The sequence below is a fragment of the Symphalangus syndactylus genome, chromosome 4 (assembly GCF_028878055.3).
Source record: "Symphalangus syndactylus isolate Jambi chromosome 4, NHGRI_mSymSyn1-v2.1_pri, whole genome shotgun sequence".
NCBI classification, from domain to species: Eukaryota; Metazoa; Chordata; class Mammalia; order Primates; family Hylobatidae; genus Symphalangus; species Symphalangus syndactylus.
This window is the reverse complement of record NC_072426.2, coordinates 138,539,244-138,560,497: the sequence shown is the minus strand read 5'-3', so window position 1 is coordinate 138,560,497 and position 21,254 is coordinate 138,539,244. Positions and strand designations below refer to the sequence as shown.

General features: G+C 38.1%; 1 protein-coding gene and 1 pseudogene across 8 annotated transcripts in view; both read right to left on the bottom strand.

Moving 5' to 3' along the window:
* The window catches only part of KLHL2 (kelch like family member 2), a 115,857-nt gene that overhangs the window by 60,222 nt on the left and 34,381 nt on the right, over window positions 1–21,254 (bottom strand). The gene's annotated exons all lie outside the window — the stretch shown is intronic.
* LOC129481507 (uncharacterized) lies at window positions 10,877–10,955 on the bottom strand (annotated as a pseudogene).

Here is a 21,254-nt window from a genome sequence, read left to right as displayed (position 1 = left end):
CGCTCTGAAGCAACATAAAGTGCGTTCCAAGATGCTTAACAGTACAGCCATTTAATTCAGCAAATTAAATTTCTACATATAGTTTAGAAAGTGGTCTTCAGTGTAATATTCAACCTCTGTGAAATTGCACAAATAGTATGATCACCCCTCTAATTCGCATTTTCCTAGCTAGAGAAAACAGTGTAATACTTAAATTGTTTGCTCACACAGAACGATGAGGAAAAAGTGGTTGGCAGAAAACAGGCTCACTTACACATTGCTGGTGGGAGCACATACTGGTCTAACCTCCGTGAAGAACAATTTGTTTATTTCAAATTCAAAATTACAAATGCACATGTTCTCTGACCCAGCAATTTAACCTATAGATATGCTAACATATGCACAAAATCTCACATGCGCAAGATATTCATTACAGCATTATTGTGGCTAATAGAAGCTAGAAAAAAGCCTTTAATGTCCATCATAAGGAGACTGATTAAACAATTGGAATCATCCATTCAATTGCAGTCATTCAAACGAAAGAGGAAACTAATAAATGAGATAATTTCTAAAATATATTCCTGAGTGAAAAAAAAATTAGTCGTTGGTATATTATGCTAACATACACACACACACACACACACACACGTGTGTGTGTAGCAGGCTTTTTAAATTTTATTTTGCTTTATTGATTTCAACCTAATCATTACCAAGTTCAGATCTACCTTATTAACAGACCGAAATTCATAAAATTGTAGATTCTCCTATCTGGAAGGGGCATAACAAGTCATCTAGGTAGAAATATAAAAGTTATTTCTGGATCTAATTAAACTAAAGAGCTTCTGCACAGCAAAAGGCTGGGATGCAAGGCTGGTTCAACATACGCAAATCAATAAATGTAATCCAGCATATAAACAGAACCAAAGACAAAAACCACGATTATCTCAATAGATGCAGAAAAGGCCTTTGACAAAATTCAACAACCCTTCATGCTAAAAACTCTCAATAAATTAGGTATTGATGGGACATATCTCAAAATAATAACAGCTATCTATGACAAACCCACAGCCAATATCATACTGAATGGGCAAAAACTGGAAGCATTCCCTCTGAAAACTGGCACAAGACAGGGATGCCCTCTCTCACCACTCCTATTCAACATAGTGCTGGAAGTTCTGGCCAGAGCAATCAGGCAGGAGAAGGAAATAAAGGGTATTCAATTAGGAAAAGAGGAAGTCAAATTGTCCCTGTTTGCAGATGACATGATTGTATATCTAGAAAACCCCATTGTCTCAGCCCAAAATCTCCTTAAGCTGATTAGCAACTTCAGCAAAGTCTCAGGATACAAAATTAATGTACAAAAATCACAAGCATTCTTGTACACCAATAACAGACAAACAGAGAGCCAAATCATGAGTGAACTCCCATTCACAATTGCTTCAAAGAGAATAAAATACCTAGGAATCCAACTTACAAGGGATGTGAAAGACCTCTTCAAGGAGAACTACAAACCACTGCTCAATGAAATAAAAGAGGATACAAACAAATGGAAGAACATTCCATGCTCATGGGTTGGAAGAATCAATATCGTGAAAATGGCCATACTGCCCAAGGTAATTTATAGATTCAATGCCATCCCCATCAAGCTACCAATGACTTTCTTCACAGAATTGGAAAAAACTACTTTAAAGTTCATATGGAACCAAAAAAGAGCCTGCATTGCCAAGTCAATCCTAAGCCAAAAGAACAAAGCTGGAGGCATCACGCTACCTGACTTTAAACTCTACTACAAGGCTACAGTAACCAAAACAGCATGGTACTGGTACCACAACAGAGACATAGATCAATGGAACAGAACAGAGCCCTCAGAAATGATGCCGCATAGCTACAACTATCTGATCTTTGACAAACCTGACAAAAACAAGAAATGGGGAAAGGATTCCCTATTTAATAAATGGTGCTGGGAAAACTGGCTAGCCATATGTAGAAAGCTGAAACTGGATCCCTTCCTTACACCTTATACAAAAATTAATTCAAGATGGATTAAAGACTTATATGTTAGACCTAAAACCATTAAAATCCTACAAGAAAACCTAGGCAATACCATTCAGGACATAGGCGTGGGCAAGGACTTCATGTCTAAAACATCAAAAGCAATGGCAACAAAAGCCAAAATCGACAAATGGGATCTCATTAAACTAAAGAGCTTCTGCACAGCAAAAGAAACTATCATCAGAGTGAACAGGCAACCTACACAATGGGAGAAAATTTTTGCAACCTACTCATCTGACAAAGGGCTAATATCCAGAATCTACAATGAACTCAAACAAATTTACAAGAAAAAAACAAACAACCCCATCAAAAAGTGGGCAGAGGACATGAACAGACACTTCTCAAAAGAAGACATTTATGCAGCCAAAAAACACATGAAGAAATGCTCATCATCACTGGCCATCAGAGAAATGCAAATCAAAACCACAGTGAGATACCATCTCACACCAGTTAGAATGGCCATCATTAAAAAATCAGGAAACAACAGGTGCTGGAGAGGATGTGGAGAATTAGGAACACTTTTACACTGTTGGTGGGACTGTAAACTAGTTCAACCATTGTGGAAGTCAGTGTGGTGATTCCTCAGGGATCTCGAACTAGAAATACCATTTGACCCAGCCATCCCATTACTGGGTATATACCCAAAGGACTATAAATCATGCTGCTATAAAGACACATGCACACGTATGTTTACTGCAGCACAATTCACAATAGCAAAGAGTTGTAACCAACCCAAATGTCCAACAACGATAGACTGGATTAAGAAAACGTGGCACATATACACCATGGAATACTATGCAGCCATAAAAAATGATGAGTTCGTGTCCTTTGTAGGGACATGGATGAAACTGGAAAACATCATTCTCAGTAAACTATCACAAGGACAAAAAACCAAACACCGCATGTTCTCACTCATAGGTGGGAATTGAACAATGAGAACTCATGGACACAGGAAGGGGAACATCACACTCTGGGGACTGTTGTGGGGTTGGGGGAGGGGGGAGGGACAGCATTAGGAGACATACCTAATGCTAAATGACGAGTTAATGGGTGCAGGAAATCAACATGGCACATGGATAAATATGTAACAAACCTGCACATTGTGCACATGTACCCTAAAACCTAAAGTATAATAAAAAAAAAAAAAAGTCATTTCTACAGTGGTCCATGTGGCTAGATTATATTCACATATAATTTTTATTGATGACAGTGAAAAGTGGTTACATGCTTGACAAATATATACTAAACATAAAATAAATGTAAGTCAAATGTACAAAAAGTTTGCTCATATTTTTCTTTTGTCAGTAAATCTTTTGAAATTGCCTTGGTTTCATGATGTAGTTTTACTAGGACTAAACTTCAATAGCTCATAATTATGTAATTAATTATATACAGCTTCAAAAGCAATTACTAATTGACCCAGCTTGCTCACATGATGCCTGGTGACCATCAGTCACTCATAATGAAAACAGGAAAACAGCTGGGGCCACATCAACTCCTAGCTTATTTTGTGTGTCAAATAGCCACTTAAAATTTAAAATGAAGTCAGAACTTCAGATGAACCACATCCCATGATCAAAACCACTCAAACAGCTGGCACCCTGCAAGTTGAATGTCTTGAGATCAAATCAAATCAAACCTTCTAATTTGTGTGATGAAGAAACCACACCCTAGAGGGGTTAAATGGCTTGACCAAGTCATACAGCAAGTCATGGAAAGCTAGGGATATAATCAAATTGGTCAACTCTTTGGTCTACTGTTCTAATACCTTCAACCCCAAATTTAGGTGCAGAATGGAAGTATTTGTATAATTTCTAAATCTCCAACACTGTCCTTTTCATGAAGAATAATGACAACAACCACTTCAACAATGCATTATTGCAGTTGCTTCCATTTACTGAGTAATTACTACACTGTGCTAAGCACTTGTCAGACAACAATATCTCATTATCTCCATCATACACAAGTGAATACAGAGGGTAGGAGAAGTTGGGTAACTTGCTAAAGGTCACACACCTGGTATGGGACAGGCCAAGCCTGCTATGAGAGCAGTACTAACCAAAATGTGCATAATGATTTTAGATGACATACAGATAAACTTCTTGCATTAATAGTTAAGTATATAAGTTCAGGGCAGGCTTGGTAGCTCACACTTGTAATCCTAGCACTTTGGGAGGCTAAGGTGGGCAGATCATTTGAGGTCAGGAGTAGGAGTTGAAGACCAGCCTGGCCAACATAGCGAAACCTTGTTTCTACTAAAAATACAAAAATTAGTTGGGCATGGTGGTGTGCACCTGTAATCCCAGCTACTTGAGAGGCTGAGGAAGGAGAATCGCTTGAACCCGGGAGGCAGAGGTTGCAGTGAGCCAAGACAGCACCACTGTACTCCAGCCTGGGTGACACAGTGAGACTCCATCTCAAAGAAAAACAAAAAAGAATATAGGTTCATAGTTAGAAATATATTTTTTAAAGTTATTTTCCATTTATTTCAATAATACGATAATATAAACATTCCTTCTAAAAAACTTATTTAAGCAAAAATTGACTCACTGGAGAGAAAAACATTAAAAATTTAATAGCATCAGCACTTGTAGAATATAGCAAAATCTTGAAGCTGGCCCACAAATGATTACAAGTGATCAGAATTTGGAAAACCCTGATTTAGGAGATCAGATTTAATATTCTAATCTTTCAATATCTAATATAATTCTGATCCTGTGATTTTACATATCATTGAAAAAGAAGAATGTGCTTTAATCTGGGGCTATCATAATCCCATGGCTTACTTTCTACTGAAGTGCATAAATTGTACTACTGGTTAACAAATGTGAGAAACACCTAGCAATGTAAAGAACTGATTTCTTAATTTGCTATTTAGGTCACAAAAATATCTTGGGCATTGTAACTAAAAGGTCCAATGAATAAATTTATGTCTTTGAAACTTATTTTCTGAGCTCTCTGAAGCAAAGGAGCAGTTGAACAGTGCTGCTTCTCCTATGAAGTAGAATTACATTGATAAAATAAACCCCCAGCCACCATCAAATGGAAATTTCCATCTAGTGCACAGTTGCACTAGTGTTAACCCTGAGATTGATTAAAAATAACCCCAAGGCACTCTATGATCCTGAAATATATTCCAAAACATCAAAGATGGAGCAATTATAATTTGATATATATTTTGAATGTTAATAATATTTCCTAAGAATCTAAGTGGGATTAAATTCCATATAGTGTATATACGGAGGGAAGGCCACACTCCAAAAGCCAAAATATCTCTCTTGAGTACATCTGCCTCTAGGAAAAATGTAAAGCAGACAGTGAATGTAAAGAGGCCCTCGCCCCTCCTTCCTACATCCTTCTCCTTTAGTTCTATTCCATCAACCCAACCCTGAGTCTCTTCACTCTCGGTTTATCTGTGTGCCATCTAAAATCATGAGAACCCTGGTGTTCTCACCATGGGCTCAGTCCCTTTCAAGTCACTACTAACAGCACTGCTTCATTTCATTTGCTTCACAGCACCTACTGCTGTCAGCACTGATGTTATGTATTTGTTCCCATGTTTACTGTCTTCCTGCAAAGAAATGTAAGCTCTGTGGCAGTAGGATCACGTCTGTTACCCGCTGCCACATCCTCAGGTCTTAGAATGTGTACCTCATAAATGAATCAACCTGAACATAATTTTATGACTCCCATGTGTATTTGTATTTTAAGAGATACAATTCTGCATGTCCTTTGAGGCAAAATTACAAACTGTTTCTAGGAATGTATATGTACCAGACACTTCTTGTATCCTACTACAAATCCTTGAGGCCTTACTTCTTGCCCAAGCCACCACTGCAGCAACCAGGCCCAAGCATGCTTTGACCACCTTTCTCAAGATGTAATATAACAGGGCCTCACCCCAGCCCCTGGCCATACCTCTCTCTGGCTTCCTATCCTAGGACTTCAGTGATGCACTGGGCTCATATCCACACAGTCTGGAAGCATGAGGGAAATAATGCTGTGGGACCACCCTTGACTAGTGGAGAATGGATCAAAGGAAGAGAAATACTTCCCCCTGGTATTCTCCTAGAAGATAGTTCTAAGACATATTTCATAAGGCTTTCAAAGGTCCTGTCACATGTAGCTATTGCCAGATCTGTACTGCACCTACGAACCGGTTTTCCCTCTTTTCCAGCTCAAGTCCTCCATTCATTCACTGTTGCTCCTTGGGATCACTTCCCAAATAAATGAACTGCACATAAGCCTTGCTTGCAGAAGGACCCCAAGCTGTTATATTACACAATGGAACAAACTGTGAATGTGAATATACTTAGCTATAGAACTATTAATTATAGTGCTGTTTAAATTATAAAAAATTGAGAAGAACTTAAATGTCCAATAACAAGAGAAAAATGAAGTCAATTCTATAATATCAATGAAATTGAATATTTTGCAGCTCTTAAAAGAGACATAGTAGACAAATATTTAACGACTTGGAAAAATGTTTCCAATACATTTAGTGTAAAAAGCTAGTTTCTAAAAGAATCTACAGTATGACCCCTTTTTTGGGTAAACACGTGTACATAACAACAGACAGTACTAGAGGGCTATACCACAATTGTTAATATGGTTTATCTCTGGTTAGTGTGATATGAACATTTCCTATTTATTTTTACATATTTGTTAAATTTTATGTATTTGTTTAGTGGTGCATTTTCTATGTACCATTTAAATGGTCAAATATTATTTAAAAGAAAGTCAGGGAGAAGCAAGTAAAGGAATGTCTTTCTGGATCTCTACAATGCTAGTAAATGTAACAAGGGTTAAGGGGAGCTATATATGGACTGTGGCTTCTCCGGGAAATATTACCCACCACTCACTAGAGATTGCCTCACTTTGGCGTGTTGAAAGGCCTTTGGAGTCTGAGAGGCCTTTGATCATCAAGCCAGTGTTTTGTAGAACAGTAACCAGGCTCTACACGTTACTCTTCCTGTTCGGTGAACAGCAACAGTTTTAAGTGTTTGGAGAAACATGAAGTAGAAGCACATAGCCCCTGATTAAATAAATCTAACTTAAAATGTTGTCATTTTGAAAAATAGGGGGAAAAAAAGTTGTATTTGTATATGTTGATTTCCAACCAATGGAGACAAAAGGCTGCACATGTTTTACTGTGGAGATGCTTTCTGCAATGAACAAAGAAACCGGGGGGGAGAAGCCACCACTGATTAGTGAAGACACTGTAGAGCATCAGAAATGGAAGACACCCAAGCCAAACAATTAGCATCCGTGTGACACTCTCACACCAGCTGCACATTTTAAAGTAAGATGCTTTCATCCTACTTCACATTGTTTGACAAGCCAAATTACATATAAGATGTTTCGCTTAGACAAGTATACTCCTCCTGCTTGGCTATTAGGATCTGTAGTTTATTTTCAGCTTGGGCATTTATTCCATAGGGGGAAATAATTTATGTAGTATGTCTTTTAAATCCTGTGCCATTAGCAGTTTGTTTATTAGGAAGAGACTACCAAAGGGTCCGATTGCTCCATATATATAACTTCTAGATATCTAAGAAAACATGCAAGCATGAAAAGACAGCTTTTGTTGTTGCTGTTGTTTTTGACTAGGCTAGCCGTAGCTATCTTGCAAGGTGGAGCTTGAGGAGGAGTGTGGGGAGAAGGCAGGCAAGGGGGATGTGTTTAGAAGATGAAACACTTAGTGACAAGAAAGGCAGATCTGGGTGGAGAGTCATGGTTGGATGCACATAGCAGAGGGCTGGGTTTTGCGGCCAAGGCGTAGGGTTTTGAGATGTAGAAGTATGACTAAGGAGATGGCAGGATGCCAAGGACAAACATTTCCTATGTCAAAACTCTGCACCGGGCCAGCCCCCTACATCCCAGAAAGAGGAAGGAAACTTTCTTCCTCCTTCTTTCCTGTACCCCCACATGCAACCTCGCCTGCCTCCTCCCAACACTCCACCCCTAGGAATAGGTATGTCCCACAGAGTTTAAAAAAACAAAAACAACAACCTCCCCCCCACAAAAAAAACTGTCTTATTAGCTCATATTAATGGCTAATAACACAAGATCTTCCAGAATAAATCCCTTCTAGGGGTTTTTAACATTTTAAGAGAGGTTGACTCTTAAGCAGACTACAACTGCAATTGGTGGAATCTCCAATGTTATAATTAATGAAGTAGAAAAGCAAAGGTAGTATGGAGAGAAGAAAGTTGGGGGCAAAGCAGCCTCAGGCGGACTGAAAGCCATCTCTCCTACACTATCCTTTTTCCAGTTGCTACTTCTACTACTTTTAACTCAAGGTTTTTCTTAAAAGTCCAACTTATTTGACAGTGGCTCAAATGGATAATGAAGACACCACCTGCCTTCCAGGGTTGTTGAAAAATTAAATGTCAGTCAACCATTTAACACAATGCATGGCAGTGACCATGTAGCACATCAGCTCTGACTCAGGGCTTTTTTTCTTGGATTGAACATTCTACCCCATGAGAATGGAACAGCAAGATTTACTCTCTCCCGCATAAGATGATGTTTTGTCCCAGATCATTCACAGTATAGGTAGCTTCCTTTTTTGATCAAATATTCTCAACATAAAAGATGTAATCAGGGAAAATTTGCAAAAGAAGAAACATAACATACAAAAATGAGAAATGTATTTGATGCCTTATTAGTTATCAAATAAATATAGAACCATGAGAGTGCATTTTATAACAATACAAAATGTTTTTACTTTTCTTTCTAGCACCTCCCAATTCAAACAACAAAATGTTTCCAGACAATATATATTCAAACTAAAGTACAGTAAGCCTTGGCCCTTAGCATATTTTTGCTGTCACTGTAAACTAATCAACTCTCTTAGAAAACAAATAAGGAACATTGATCAATAGACACCAAAAAATATAAACGTTTAAAACATTTGACCCTAAAATTATGTTTCTGAAAATCTACCTTGAGAAAAAAGTTCAAAAAATGGAATAAAATACGTAAATGACTTTTACTTTAGCATTACTTATGAGAGTAGAAAAAAAACCAGAACCAACTAAAGATCTAACAATATGGCAACAATTAAGTAAAATATGATAAATCCACATGATGAAATGTTATAATCAGTAATAATAAAGACTAATAATGGCTTTAAAAATAACTAACATTTCTAAAGTATTTGCTATAACAAACAGTCCTATTATAAAATTAAATGGACTTGGCACACAGCTTTAACCTATCATCATATTAGAACAACTTAATGGACAACAAGCTCCTCTGATGTTGACACAAACAGAACGAACTAGTGAACGCTTCCACACCAAGTATTTTTAACACATAGTGGACAGAGTAAAGAAAGTGTTCTATTGATTTTTTAATGACAGCTTGGCTCCTGCCCATGCATCCATCCTTCACTCCTACAGCTGGCAGCACTGGATCTGGATCCCATCCTGTCTCTAGTCAGAGAAGACACATATCCATTAACATGCTAAACTGTAATAAACCCTTACAATGCAATACTCATCAATAAACAGGGACGACTACTGAAATACACAACAGCATAGATGACTCTCACAAATATGTTATGAGGAAGAAGTCAGCCTTAAAAGAAATACATTCTGTATGATTCTATTTATATGAAGTTCAAGAACAGGGAAAACTAATCTATTATAATAGAAATGACATCAGTGGTTGCCTGGAAAGGGAGTGGGAGATTTATTGGGAAGAGACCTGAGGTTATAAATGCTCAATACCTTGATTTGGGTGTGGATTAATAGATGTGTACATTTGTTATAACTTAGCAAACTGTACACTTAAGATCTACGGTATGTAAATTATATCCCACTAGGGGAAAAACAATCAAGTACAATCAACCCTCCATGGGATTCAACCAACCTCAGATCAAAAATATTCAGGAAAAATAGTGCATCTGTACTGATTATGTACAGACTTTTTTCCTGTCATTATGCCCTAAACCATACCATATTAATGATTATTTACATAGCATTTACATTGTATTAGGTATTGTACATAAACTAGAGATGATTTAAAGTATACAGGAGGGGCCGAGCATAGTGCCTCACATCTGTAATCCCAGCACTTTGGGAGGCTGAGGCGGGTGGATCACCTGAGGTCAGGAGTTTGAGACCAGCCTGGCCAACATGGTGAAACCTGTCTCTACTAAAAATACAAAAAGTAGGCCGGGCGCGGTGGCTCACGCTTGTAATCCCAGCACTTTGGGAGGCCGAGGCGGGTGGATCACGAGGTCAGGAGATCGAGACCACGGTGAAACCCTGTCTCTACTAAAAATACAAAAAATTAGCTGGGTGTGGTGGCGGGAGCCTGTAGTCCCAGCTACTCGGAGAGGCTGAGGCAGGAGAATGGCATGAACCCAGGAGGCAGAGCTTGCAGTGAGCCGAGATCGTGCCATTGCATTCCAGCCTGGGCAACAGAGCGAGACTCCGTCTCAAAAAAAATAAGAAATAAAAAAGTATACAGGAGGATGTGCATGCGTTATATGCAAATATTAATACTATGTATGCCACTTTAAGTCAGGGACTAGAGCATGCTTAGATTTTGGTACCCAAGGGAAGTTATGGAACCAACCTCCCACGGATACTGAGGGACAACTGTACTTTAAATCCATACTAATAGATTAACCAGAGGTCAACAGACAGCATTTATAAGCCATGAAATAAATTTTCAAATAGAAAATAATAATCCTACCTGATAGAATCCAAAATAAGAGGCAACCCCGCAAAAATGCATTTACATGACCAAATTGCTACACTAGCATTGATAAACTTATTTTAAAGCAGTAGCTTGTGCATCCGTGTCAGTGATATAGCTATATTCTATTTTCACAAGAAATAGTTTTCAATTAGCAATAATCATGCCCCAGATAAACTTCATTGGCTACGATACTGCCACTGTACAAAGCTAGAAATAAAGTTTTCATAAATTATATAGCCTAAGAAAAGGCACAATATACTTAAACCAGATTATCAGAAGCACATTAATTTTACTAACCTAACAATGAGATTAAGACATTAAGGTCCAAGAGGTAATATTTTTAAGACTATATGTCAGTAATGCTAGGGTTTATAAAACCTTTGGCTGGTGTCAAACCAAACATGCCAGAACCACATATAATTTAACAACTCTAGACTGTGACCACCTGGACTGGATTGGAGAGGCATACCCTGAACACTGGCAACTAGCCTGACACAAATGTGCTATCCCACACACAGGCTCCATACCTAAACAACATCACAAATCAAGAAAAAAAATCCACTTTGAACTGGATTTATTTCTAATAAGGACTTTAATTTGTTTCTATTTTTCTTGTTCTAGTTCAAATTACAAAGATGCTGTTATAACATGCTAAATCATAATCAAGATGGGAGTCATTTTTTGTTCATCAAGATAAATGCTTTTATGTACCACATGAAACTACTTCAAACATGAATCTCAAAATGATTCAGCTGTGGAGACATCTTCAAGGACCATATATTTTAATAATACAAAGCCACAAGTAACTCAATTACTAACGCTTCTAGAGTACCTAGCCTTGCTCCGAACAATAAATTTTTTTAAAACCACTTGAGTTTCATATCCATCTGGTTTTATAAGATGCTTTTATACTAAGGTTTCTAGGTTTTCTCAAACTAGCTGACCTCAATGGCCTTTCCATATTAAATGTTAAATATGACTTTTTTATTCTATATTCTCATATTGAATAAAAATAATTTAACTAGAATGGAGAATGGATGTTCTAGTTGGTCTAATGTTTTGATTAAAACTATGAGGATTACCAAATTCAGACTTAAAATATAATATAATAAAATACAATTAACATCAAAGCTCAAATGGTAAATAATTTAAATTTTTATGCCTCTGGATAATAATAAATTAGTACTAACCAGGTAAAGTGATAAAATACCAAGGTAACTGATTTCTGGGTGCTAGAATGTCAGATAAAATTCATTACAATGATATAAGTACCCATGGTTATATCATAAACAATCACTAATCCTGAAGGTTTGATTCAGGAATTTATGTATTTTTTTTTTTAAGTTTTAACCTGTGTTTTCCAAGCACATCATCTGCCAAACCCTTTTACTCACAAAGGACTTCTATCTCATAAGAGAAAGAAAACAGAAATGGAAAAGCAATAAGCCCTCCATAGACACTGCTGGGAGATACATAACTTTTTCTCTAACCACTACATGTCAAACCAATGGAACAGGTGATTCTAAATCAAAGATTTAGCATGGTACTACAATCACCTGAGTGTGGACTCCATGCCAACTCAAATGCACAAGAGGGAGAGAACTCTATAGCAAGTTAGGGACATTTTTTATATGACCTGATTCAGAATATAAAGAGGGAACGAAAAGTCATATGAGCTATTTTCTACCCAGTGATCCCAAATAATTTTAATGAGTTATTCTTTTTCTTGGTCTTAAGTCTTTTTATTCCTGCCCATCTCTTATTTCTGCTCAACACTTACAGAGCATTTAGATATTTTTGCAAGCTTTAACTGGTATATTTTTACACCATTTCAATGCAGTGGCAAAGCACTGTTGGCCTCATTTAATAGCTGAGAAACAGAAAGGTTAATATCTTACTCAAGGCCCTTCTTGAAGTCAGTAATAAATTCAAGATTTGAGCTCTGAATTTTAGTATGATAATTAGCCAAAGTCCACTGGGCCATGAAGTTTACTAGCAGAAAGCCAACCTAAGGGTTCCTTATTATTTTCTGAGTTGTTCCACATTAATGTAAATATGCAGCATTATATGTGTAATTCAAATGATTTTACCTTGAGGATTTATTAACAACATTTTAAAAAACTGCTCAGTAGATGTTTCTGTTCACCTTGAAGATGAACTTTCCACAGAACTCCTTGCTACTTGGCAACTTCTAGAAGTGTGGCTACGAATGAAGCATGGTCATCCACTCAAAATGGGTGGAGGGCAGTGTTGGAGGAGCAGATCTGGAACATGACTGTAACAAAGCTCAAAACATAATCAAATATATAGTGATAGTCTCTGTCTGAACAAACTATTTTTTTTTTTTTTGAGATGGAGTCTTGCTCTGTTGCCTAGGCTGGAGTGCAGTGGAGTGATCTCGGCTTGCTGCAAGCTCTGCCTCCTGGGTTCATGCCATTCTCCTGCCTCAGCCTCCCTAGTAGCTGGGACTATAGGCGCCCGCCACCACACCCGGCTAATGTTTTGTATTTTTAGTAGAGACGGGGTTTCACCGTGTTAGCCAGGATGGTCTCAATCTCCTGACCTCGTGATCCACCCACCTTGGCCTCCCAAACTGCTGGGATTACAGGCGTGAGCCACCGTACCTGGCCAGAAGAAACTATTTTTAACATGAGGTTTAAAATGGTCCACATTATTAAATCTCCACAAGGAGATGAATAAGAATTAAAAATACCAGGGCACCCTGCCCTCTAGTTGAGAATCTCTGTGTCAATGAACCACTGTGTCTGCTGGAGTTTGGCACATCCTCAAGTGCTTGGGGACAGAAAAAGACAACTACCAGATGACAAAAAAATTCAGAGATGGGTTATCCAAAGAGCAATTATTTGTCAGAGTTTTCCCAGTACCATGAAAGATAGGGAGACACTGGATTTCACAGTATGTAATCAATACTCAAATCACTAGAAAGGTATATTTTGCAGTGGGATGCCAGTTTAGTAGGACTTTCCATTATCCCTTTGAAGTAAATTCCCTTTCCTTGTGATTCCCTGATCACCAAATGAGGCTCTGATTACTAATTCTATCACTTAGGTATCTAGATCCTGAGAATGATGCACACCGGATAATGTAAACACAGTCCCTAGAAACACCTGTTACCCCACTGAAAATTAGTTTAAGATCATTATGGTTCATGTATTAGTGTTCTATTTCCCAAAAGTCTGATCAATTCTGAAGGAGCTAACAAAATAGTTTCTAGACCTGCAAAGCCAAGAAATAGACTGGGCAAGTGATGTCTAACCCCCACTGTGACGTCACCTTCATTGCTCACCATCTCAAGCAGGTCCATCTGAATCTCTGTGCCCTGTTCCAGGAGCTGCACCACGAGCCAGCATAGAAAACAAAGTATACTTTCTGGATTACCACTGAGTACCTATGTCTTCCTGATATCTAAGTAGTCAACATCTATTAGTCATCTATTGGGCATTTCCATGCTAAAGAATATAGTCTAGAAAAATAAAATATATACACAAATAACATAAAAATCACTGTATTTATGCATAATCAATAACATATATTCAGTCACATCTCTACTATTTATGGATCTTTTCTCTCTCACACTCCAAGTAACTTACAGCTGAATTTTCCAATTCTTTTGACCACACTGCATAGTAAGACTTTTTACCTCACAACCTAGAACTCAAAGTTTCACAAAACATGCAGACTTGCTAGGATCTGCTATTTTCTTCTGAAACAGACCTTCGGCTTGAATAGCATTTCCTACTCTTGTCTCTAATTTTTCTCTTAAATGCTAATAACAACCTACTAAGTTTATTTCTTGACCCATTAGTTGATCGTCATCCACACCTGAAAAACAAAAATGCTGCTTTAAGGCCTGGAGATGCAGCTCCCCATCGCTACTTCCTTTCTCCTTTCTCCAAAAACCCCTGCTCCTTGGAAGCACATGTCTGCTCACCTTCCTCATTGGGACTATCTAACAACACCTCAGTCACTCCTACTCATTTACAGATGATTTTTTTTACTTGGCCAACTTCATCTAATATACTAAGATGGAACAGGTGGTTCTAAATCAAAGATTAAGTATGGTACTACAATTACCCCACAGTGTCGTCGTCACACTAACTCAAACACACGAGAGAGAGAACTTTTTAAAACCTAAATCACCATTCTCTCCACCACAACTTCTGACAATTTTTGACGACATAAACATCCAAATAGAACATCTCAGTTTCCTGAGTTCCAACTACCACTTCCTCCTCCACTCTCTCAACTACGCACTCATGTAGTCTTGTTCTAGACTTTCTTATTCCAGAATAATTTTTAAAACATGGTGTAGAGCCAATCACCCAGCCAACCTCAGCCTGGATTAGTTGATCCTCAGCCAACCTGCAAATCCATAAGAATAAATGACTTTTTATTAAGCCACTGAGTTTCGGCATACTTTGTTTTGTGGCATTTTTGTGGCAATAGCTAACTAACACATTCATCATCTCTATACTAAGTATAACTGGTTTAACATGGCTGAAGAAAATCACACAACCATTCTACCTGATATTTATGACTGCAAATCTCAAATGAGCTCCCAATATGGCCTGACAATTCGACTACACTTCACTAGTAAATTCACCTTCATCCTTTGCAAGACAATGATTTATCATCTTTAGTTCAAATCTCTAGCATCCCTTTTCCTCATCTTCCTTTTGGCTGATTACTTGCCACAGCCTTTATAATTATATGCAAGCTGATAAAATACCTACCTTTCCACCATCCAAGCCACTAACTTGTATCTGACAACACAGTCTGCCTTCTCTCTGGTTAACAGAGAAGTTTTCCTGCTCCCATCTAAGGTAAACCCCTTCATTTTGTTTTAGATGCCAACCTCTCTCACTTTTGCAATTATACCCTTTGTTTCTTTCTCCCCTTTATCACATCAACTTTTGCTTTTCTACTAGGTTATTCTAATTAACATAAAAACTTGCTTTAAAATATTACCCATCAAAAAACAAAACAAAACAAATAAACAAAAAAAAACACCCTTAAACTCATCATCCCCTTCAGCCAGCACATTCTCTCCCCTTTCATAGCAAAAGGCATCGAAAGAACTTTCAGTACTCTCTGAGTCCACTTATTTAGTCCACTCCAAACCAGTTTTCATTCTCACCATCACCTCTAAATAGCTTTTCCCAAGGTCACTAATGACCAGTGTGACCATATAATTTATCATCCACACTGGAACATTTCTGAGTAAAATAAACACTAATCAGACAAGACACCAGATTAACAGGCACAAAATAGGACTGTCTCAGGCAAATGAATGTAATGACATCTACACTGATATGGCTCAATTCACTTTCTTGACCTATCAAGAACATCTGACACAGCCAAACACTGTCTCCTTAAAGCACTTTCTTCTCTAGAACTAGCATTCTGTGACACCACATACACCTGCTTTTCCTCCTACATCACCAGTACTCCATCTCCCTCATCTGCTCATCTAAAATCTGGAATGCCCCAGATTATGTCTTTGGCTTGCTTGCTTTCTCTGTCTACACTACCTCTTAAAGTGACCTCATCCACTTCAATATGCCACCAATATGCCAAATCTACCTCCCTAACCTGACCCCTTCCCATCACAGAACCAACCTATTCAGCATCTCCACTTGTAAGTCCAACTGGTAAAAGTTAACATAACCAAAATAGAACCATTAATTCCCACCATCCCGAAAATATGTCCCCATCCCATGTCTTCACCATCTCAGACAATAGCACTATAATCCACCCAGTTGCTCAGGCCAAAAACGCAGGAGCCATTCTTGATCATTCTCCTTCCTCCATCCGTCATGCAAATCCATTAGTAAATTCCATTGGCCCTACCTCCAAATATCCCCCAAATCTATTGTTCACCATCTCACGCCAACAACCCAGGCCCAAGCCACTAGTCTCTCACTTAGCCTACCCCAACAGGTATCTAAAGGGCCTCCAACTTCTACTGCCCCCACAGTCCATCCTCCACCTAGCAGATGGGAAAGGGGAACAATCTGTCTAAAGCATGAATTCCCTGCCCAAACTACAACTGGAACAAAATCAAACCTCCTTATCATAGTCTACAAACCTACTTTGGCCCTATTTACCTTTCTAATCTAATCTCATCTTCCTCCACTCTCTCATCATTTACTCTCCTCAAATAATAATTGTCCTTTTCTTTCTGGCCCATAGAACATGCCAAACTTATTCACATCTCAGGTCCTTTGCACTTTCTGCTTGGAATGTTCTCTGCCTTTACTTTTACATCACTCTCTTCTCTTCATTCAAGTCTCTGCTCAAATGACTCCTCCCCAGAAAATAATGTAAAATTTACCTGTTTCTCTATCTATGGGTATATTATTTGTCTCGTCTCTACCCCTCCTCTACAATGTAAAGCCTTTCAAGACAGGGACCTTATCTATCCTGCTTGACATTGTAACACCAATGGTTGGAACAGTGTCTGGCATAGAATAGATACCCCATAAATATTTAGTAAACTATTGATTGAAAGATGGAATTCATCAGGATCAATACTGGCAGTGAAAAAAACAGGTAACCTCAACAGCTTAGATACAGGGAAGGGAAAGGGCAAGCCATGTATAAAAAGCAGTAAAGTGGTTCTTCATCCATACCTGATCTGGCCTGATCCAGCTACAGGTCTTAAAAATCTTAGATCTTCAAGTGCAGTTCAATTCGGTCCTAAACTAATCCTGACCAATACCACAAAGCTTATTGGGCACCGTGTCAGTGTTTACAGTCTGGCGTTAATCTTGCTGCCCTAAACATGATGTGCTCCCCCAAGTACCCTCATGCTTGCCAAGCCACAGCGTGACTCCTAATGCCCCACAAAACAAGCCCCAGATCCTGGGTTTGCTGCCCAGTTTCCTATGGGAATGCAGACCCTGCACAATCTCAAACTTACTTGATTGTGGTCATTACAATTGCCCAGCCCTTACCAAGTCTCTTTCTAGACAAGCCAGAAATATAAGAGCTGTAGGCTTGAGTGTTCACCCAGGGCAGCTCTTCCTGGATAAAGGCACTGCCATCAGCCTAAGAGTATATGCCACCACCAATAACAACACCACAAAAGTCCTGCTGCCAGGATCTCTGCAGCATCTCATTCAGACCTGAATCTGTAACTCACCTCTAAACATTTCAGTTTGGACTGCATGCTACCCTCAGTTTTTTTGTTGTTGTTGTTATTTTGAGATGGAATCTCACTCTGCTGCCCAGGCTGGAGTGCAGTGGTGTGATCTTGGTTTACTGCAACCTCCGCCTCCCGGGTTCAAGCGATTCTCCTGCCTCAGCATCACGAGTAGCTGGGACCACAAGTGTGCACCACCATGCCTGGCTAACTTTTGTAATTTTAGTAGAGATGAGGTTTCACCATGTTGGGCAGGCTGGCCTTGAACTCCTGAGCTCAGGTGATCCACCTCCCTTGGCATCCCTCCCAAAGTGCTGGGATTACAGGTGTGAGCCACTGTGCCCAGCCTACCCTCAGTTTCAAAATTATTTTTTGAAAATATAAAAAAAAACCACACACACAAACACAAACACAAAAAAAATACTTGTAGAGTGCTTGCTCCGTCAGGTGAGTGCTCCTACGCCTAGCCCTATTCATCTCTGGCTCAAGCTCCAATGCCAATCAGAGGTTAAGCAACTTAGGCAAGGTCACACGGCATTTAAACAGCAAAGCCAAGATCCAAACCCAGTCTAAGTATAGACTCTATTCATTACGCTTTGTTCCCTGTTCATCTTTTTTTTGTTTTTTTTTTTGTAGCACCAGGACCGAGTACTTATCAGATATTCCATCAATGACTGTTTAACTGATAGGGTATCTTAAATATTTTTAAGACAGATTTTTAAAACAAATCTCCACCTAATGAGAATTTCATTTCAATGTTTACCCACACAATATAGAAATATGCAAAGCAAAAGCACTCTTCACCAAAATCCACTTTACCTACTCACCTGATGAACCAACTCTCTCCATGCCCTCAGTAAGTACACTCTACTGTGCTTGCACACGTCTGTTCCTCCAGCTGGGATGCATTTTACCAACTCATACATGTTGGATTTGCTCCCACATCTGTTTATGACACTTGCACTTATTGAAATTACACAATTTAAGTAAATGAATTCAATGAAATGTGAATGTAAAAAGAGCTCTTTCTATGAAAACTAAGTTGGCTGCTTTGAAGTGGCTTGATCAATGTGTTACTGGAAAAAAAATAAATGTTTTCAATCCAATTAGACATGGGAGGAATGAAAGAGAAACTGTGTAATTCAAAGAAGATTTTGCATTGAGATTTCAAGTGTCTCAGTTCTTGCTGCACTTAAAGAAAAAAGCCTGGAAATTATAGTTGGTGCATGATTATGGTGTGGTTTGTGCAAAAAAGGACATGTGGCTCTCGAAACAGCTGACCATACTTAGTTTTACAAACAAAGATTGGAATACAATTGTAAACTTACATGTTTGAGGTTAAAATATTGAGGGTACACATGTATCCTGTTTTGGTGACTTCTCTACTTTGGCAGGCTTTTTATTGATTAAGCCAACTTAAAGCTTTTTCAACTATATCAACAGGACTGGTACCATGTAATAAGCCCCTCCACGTGATGTCCTCCTTTTGGGAACATGCAGAGTAAAACACTATCTATACAGCATACTCCTAGCAGTTCTGGTTTGAAGCAAAACAATAACAAGCTGCCCTATACCACTAATCAAATGGACACACTATGTTGAATTTTCTACTATACTGAGACTGTGTTAAACATTTAGTCTGTTTATTACCAATAATTGATTTTGGATGTCCCTTGAAAAACTCTCATTTAAATTTTGTTTCATTTCTAAAGAGATAGAAAGTTTCTGTCTCAAATAAGTCCAATTCATCCAACATATGTTTCATGAACTTTTTAAAACCCATCCATTCAAAATTATCACATGTTTCTCAAATTCTTCTAGATGATAACAGTTCTAATATAGAAAATATCTGTAGATGAGTACTTATAATATTAATTTAGGAATGAGAGCATTTACTTTCATGGGCACTGTTTATTAACAGCATTACCTTTGTTTTTAACACTTACATCAAGTGAAAAACTCTTACCTACTTTCAGGAAGCCAAAACAAATACCCAAAGGAAGAGAAGTCAAACTCATGTAACAAAACTACAAATTTAGCAATGAAGTAAATGCTTTAAGAAGTTCAAGATCCTTTAGGATTCTCCAAAAGTGTTAATTAACACATCTAATGACATAGCATATATCTTGAATAATTTTTGGATCGTGAAAAAAAAATTTCAGTTATAAAGCCATTTACATTTTTGAATTTATAAACTCTTTGTAAGCAATACTAGTTAATGACGATTTAATAGTTGCTGTGTGACGTTGAGCAAATTAACCTTCTTAAGCCTATTTCTTCAATCACATTGGGGTAACACCTATCTTATATGGAGGCAAAAACATCAAATGAGCTACATATAAAATGCTTAGTATGTAACTAGAGATATACCCATGTGAAAATCCTTCATACACGCACATACACACACAGACTCACACACACTTACATATTTATATTTTTTATATCTAAAGCCAAGTATTCTTGGCCGGAAGTGGTAGCTCATGCCTATAATCCCAGCACTTGAGGAGGCCAAGGTTGGCAGACTGCTTGAGCTCAGGAGTTCAAGACCAGCCTGGCCAACATGGCGAAACCTCATCTCTACTAAAAATACAAAAATTAGCTGGGTGTGATGGTGCATGTCTGTAGTACCAGCTACTTGGAAGGCTGAGGTGGGAGAATTGCTTGAACCTGGGAAGCGGAGGTTGCAACAAGCCAAGATCACACCAGTGACCACAGCCTGGGCAACAGAGCAAGACACTGTCTCAATAAAATAAAAAAATTTAAAAATAAAGCCAAGTATTCTTAACAGTGGAAGGTGGGGCAAGCAGCAAGGTACACGGATTCTCTGAAAGTGTATTGAAAATGTATGCAAAACTTTGTGTAGATAAGCTAATGTGCCCTTTCCTTAGAAAAGGGTTGACAGTTTTTCATCATATTCTCAAAGGTGTCCATAACCACCAAATGTCAAAGAGCACACTTTTCAATAGCCTTTGGCTGTATTTTCTATATTTCCCAGATTTATGCAGTTCATAAAGTTTGCTTTGAAACTCTAGACATAAGTTAAATTTTAATTCACTCAACAGCAACAACAACAAAAAAGCTGAATTACAAGTGTAGTCATAGGTAAAATATTGGTTCTCCTTTTATCTCCCTTTAAAAAAAACTGTAAATTCATTTAGCTCAAATTATCCTCCAATTTTGCCATAAATAAAACCAAATATCCAAACTTAAAGCCAAAGTTTAAAAACCTAAACAAACAAAAAAACAACAGCAGCAACAAACACACAAAAAGCTAGGAAACTTGGAATGGCGAAGAATTAAAGCCCTATTGCTTGTATAAATCAGAAGGGAATATAATAACAAT